General features: G+C 37.8%; 1 pseudogene; it reads left to right on the top strand.

Moving 5' to 3' along the window:
- Positions 1 to 1,397: 1,397 nt before the first annotated feature.
- Positions 1,398 to 3,146, top strand: LOC149268907 (uncharacterized; annotated as a pseudogene).
- The last annotated feature ends 2,056 nt before the right edge of the window (positions 3,147 to 5,202 follow it).

Raw genomic sequence — 5,202 nt, 5'->3', positions numbered from 1 at the left:
TGGAGGCACGGGACGAAGGAATACTGTATCATCGCGACCCTGGATGTAAGGAATGCCTTCAACACAGCTAGTTGGGATATGATACTGAATGCGCTGTCACAATATAATATCCCTAAATATCTAAGAGAGATAATAAAGAGCTACTTCAGAGGAAGAACACTGGTATACAACACGAGTGAGGGTCCCCAAACTCATACAGTGTCAGCTGGAGTACCCCAAGGCGCAGTGCTGGGGCCTCTCCTATGGAACATCATGTACGACGGCGTACTGCGTTTGGAACTACCAGCAGGCGCGCACACCATTGGCTTTGCTGATGATGTAGCTGTCGTAGCCATAGGAAAGGAGCTCAAAGATACAGAGGATATGTGCAGCGAAAGTATCAATCGCATACGAAGCTGGTTGACAGGAGCTGGGCTCGAGCTTGCGGCACACAAGACCGAAGTTGTACTAGTCAGCAGTCGCAAAAGAGTGGAAACTGCCAATATAAAGATCGGCAGCGTCACCATTGCGTCAAAGAGGGCGATAAAATATCTTGGTGTCATGATAGACACAAGATTAACTTTCCGCGAGCACTTAGAATATGTGCATAAAAAGGCAGCTGATTCTTGTAGAGCTCTCTCGAGAATCATGCTTAACACGCGGGGACCTAAACAGCAACGACGTCTCCTCCTAATGAGCGTCATTAGGTCTGTCATCCTCTATGCTGCGCCAATATGGGCAAGAGCGATGGCAACGCCGAGCTACAGCCGAGGCATTTGCGCGATCTACAGGCTGAGCGCAATCAGAGTCAGCTGCGCTTTCAGGACTATCTCCGATGACGCGGCGCTCGTCATAGCCGGTATGGTGCCACTGGAGTATTTGGTCGCCGAAGCCGTGGAGCGGAATTCGCACGGGCCTACGCGACTCAACGCTGTCAGGGCGAACAGCATCGCACGATGGCAAAGAAGGTGGAATAGCTCAGCTAAAGGGCGGTGGACGCACAAGCTCATCCCGGAGCTTGAACCATGGGTTAACCGCAAACATGGCGAGGTTAACTTCTACCTTACGCAGATCCTCTCGGGTCATGGATGCTTTCGGAGCTATTTGAAGCGCTTTGGCCACGAGGAATCTGACGAGTGCCCCTGGTGCGAGCGAGGGCATGTGGAAGACGCCAACCACATTCTTTTCGAATGTGGACGGTTTCTGGAGGAGAGGCGTCGTCTGGAAGAGGCAGTGGGCCGCTCCATCAGAGCGGACAACTTAGTCAACGCCATGCTGGAATCGGAGGAAGCTTGGGAACTAACAAGCACCTTCGCGGCCACGGTGATGATGGAGCTCCGCAGAGTCGAGCGATCGAGAAGACGAGCTGTCCCAGGCTAAGGTAGCGCATAGTGCTTGCGAAGCAATGCTTTACGGCCGTCCCGCAAGCACCGCGCGAGTTATGTATGTATTTATGTAATCGATATAAGCATAATTTTAAGCGATTTGTCATCACTAACAGAAAAAGTCCATAACTAAATGTTGCATGTTTGTGATGATGAAATGTCTAGCAACATTGTGAAATTAAAATTATGAAGAAAATAGCTATGCTACTAAGCTGGCGCCAGAAATATCTAGCAACATTGTGAAATAAGAAAGAAACATGCTATGTCGCTCGAATAGGCTAGCAGCATTTGAATAAAGTCAGTTCTAATCTGAGACTTAACGAAAGAAGTTGAACCATGTTATTTAATTTCAAAAAATAAAGAACTCAAAACAAAATTGGCGCAGCCGGTAGGATCCTTTTTTAAGAAGGATTCTGTGATAAATACGAACTAAAAATAAGTCGACAAATTTATAAATCGATCATTATAAAATAAAAGTCAAACTACAAATAAGTTGACAATTTTTTTATAAATCGAAAAAAAAAGAAAAAGTCAAACTACAAATAAGTTGACCAATTTAAAAAAAAAAAAAAAAAAAAAAAAGTACATCTCAACGCTGGCAACCAGAAAAGAAAAGAGAGCAGCATATTACGACAAAAGCAGGATGGCACAAGCTAACCCACAAATGTCAGCGCAGCAATTATATGAGCAGTTGATCAACAAGGAGCAGCAACTAGAGGAGCTACATCAAGCTTACGTCACGCTTCAAGGAAACATCAATGCGGCTCAGAAGGAACGATTGTTTCAAAACATCAATTATTTGGCAACGTTCACGGGAACAGGTGATATATCAATTAACTCGTTCTTCAGCAGCGTGGAGTACCTTCTCCAAGGAGTGGAGGACTCTGGACTAAGACGAGAGGCCACGAGGACAATCTTCAACAAGACAATCCAAGGACAGGCGAAGGATGTAGTTATCAATATACCGGAACCAGACAACTGGCAGCTAATCAAGTCAACGCTAAAGCTGAGGTATCGACCGGACACGGAACCCCATCAAATTTACCGTAAAATTTATGAGTTAAAAGTAGACACAGTAAGCGAACTTGCAGCAGAACAGAAACTGACGAATTAAGAGTTTACCATCAAAACGATAATTTTATAGATTTAAGTAACGTAGAAAGTTTACTAGTAAATGCAGCTAAAGAAATGACTCAAGGCACTTTACTTGATAAAATATACGAAGAACGAAATTTAAATGATATTCTAAAAATAATGATGTTACGTAGATACGAAAATAGTTGTATTAGATTTCAATATAAGAAAAGTAAACCCAATAGGTATAACGCTGAGGCTGAGTCTAGCAAGAAAAATAATAATTACAAAAACGAAAATACCCAACAACCAAATTATAACAAAAAGCAACAATATTATCAACAAAATTATAACAATAACAAGCAATCTTATTATCAACCACAAAGTGGTCAAAACAATAACCAAAACAATCAGCAACAATTTTACAGAAACAACTCAGGTCAGTACAGACAAGATTATACTCAACACAATTCAGGACAGAGTCACCCTAACCAAAACAATCAGCAAATAATTTCACAACAGTCAAAACAGTATAGGTCAAGGAATTCAGAACCCATGGAAATAGAAAACCTAGAAACCAAGCAAGATACAAACAGTTCCCAAGAAACAAAAAATTACTACGACCAGGCGGAGGTTAATAATACAGTTTTTTTTATGAAGCAGCCTCGGAATGCCTACCATTATTAGAACTTAACATCGATAAACATAGATATAGCATTAATAGATACAGGAGCAAGTTTAAGTCTAGTAAACAACCAAATTAATGGGCACACAAAGATTAAGCTGAATAAACCCATATCATATAGCACAATTAATAGTAAGGACATAATAGAGTATGAAATTCATACAACAGCACCTAGAGAATTCAATTTACCAAACAACGCTAGAGTCCGCTGGAAGTTAGCCCCACTAAAGGGAAGGAAGTATAACTTTATTATAGGTATAGACCTTCTACAATTTTTGAGTGCAGTTATTAACATTGAAAAAAACAGTTTAACATTAAATCACAAAGAAAACCGTATAATAAATAAGCCATATCAATATGAAGAAATCTGTGCATTAGAGAGTACTATAGATAAATATGATAGCTTGGCATTAGATCATTTAAATACACAAGAGGTAATTGAAGTTAAGAAAATTATAAAACGATATAGTAAACTTTTTTTTAAAGAAGGAGATAAACTAACTAGTACAACCGAAATAGAACATGAAATACGGACAACTACAGATGAACAACTTAATTCAAAGCTATATAGATACCCACCACAGCATGAGGAAGAAGTGAGAAAACAGATAAAAGAAATGGAAGAACAGGGAATTATTAGAAAAAGCAATTCAAGATATTCGAGCCCACTTTTAGTAATACCAAAAAAGTTAGACAATTCAAAACAACAAAAATTCCGTATTGTAATAGATTATAGAAAACTCAACGAAATAACCATCGACGACAAATTTCCTATTCCTAATATTAATTCAATTCTTGATAAACTCGGAAGAGCCCAGTACTTCACAACAATAGATCTAGCAAAAGGCTACCATCAAATTTTAGTAAAAGAGGAAGACAGAAAGAAAACTGCTTTTGTTACGCCGCATGGCTTATATGAATTTATTAGAATGCCATTTGGGTTGAAAAATGCCCCCGCCACTTTTCAAAGACTAATGAATGAAATCTTAAGAGACTTTATTAACAAAAAATGTGTCGTATATTTGGACGATATACTTATTTTTAGTACATCGTTGCAAGAGCATGTTCAAGCCATCAACGAAATATTTAAAGTATTAGAGGATAAGAATTTGAAGATTCAAATCGATAAATGTAACTTCATGAAGAAGGAGACCGAATTTTTAGGTCATATCTTAACCAAAGAAGGTATTAAACCAAATCCAAACAAAATAGCCATAATAGAAAAGTTACCTTTACCAAAAACAGAAAAGGAGATAAAAAGTTTTTTAGGCATAACAGGTTTCTACAGAAAATTTATTAAAGATTACGCAAAATTAGCACAACCCATAACAAAATATTTAAAGAAAAATACTAAAATAAATACAAAAGATCCAACTTTCATCGAAGCATTTGAAAAGTTAAAGCAACTTATTTGTTCACATCCTATATTAAGATTCCCTAACTTTGAAAAACCATTCACGCTTACAACTGACGCTTCAAATTATGCCATAGGATCGGTTCTTTCTCAAGAAGGGCATCCAATTTGTTTTGCGTCAAGAACGTTGAACAATCATGAGAAAAATTATTCAGCAACAGATAAAGAATTTTTAGCAATACTATGGAGTGTAAACTATTTTAGACCATATCTCTACGGAAGAAAATTCAAACTATTAACAGATCACCAAGCGATAAAATTCTTATATTCAAAACATAAAGGGAAAGATATTTCGCCAAGGCATCAAAGATGGTTGCTAAAACTAGGAGAATATCAGTTTGACATAGATTACTTAAGAGGAAGAGAAAACAGAGTAGCCGATTTCTTAAGCAGAATAAAAGGTAATGATTTTGACCCACAGCAAGATAACAATGACAATATATCAGACATAAACATAATAACAAATATTGAAGAAGATAACTATTCGATAGCAGCAACTATACATTCAGCAGAAGAAAATTTACAGGATCATTTTCTAATAAAGGAAGAAATAGTAAATAAATATAAAACACAAATAATAATAACAAATGGCAAAACAGAAGAGTGTAAAACGATTCATGGAAAAAGAATAATTTTCATAGCAAAACACGACTTCCCAACAATGG

Source organism: Drosophila arizonae, chromosome 5 (assembly GCF_054131065.1).
Source record: "Drosophila arizonae isolate 15081-1271.41 chromosome 5, UAZ_ARI_1.0, whole genome shotgun sequence".
NCBI classification, from domain to species: Eukaryota; Metazoa; Arthropoda; class Insecta; order Diptera; family Drosophilidae; genus Drosophila; species Drosophila arizonae.
This window is presented reverse-complemented; position numbering and strand designations above follow the sequence as displayed.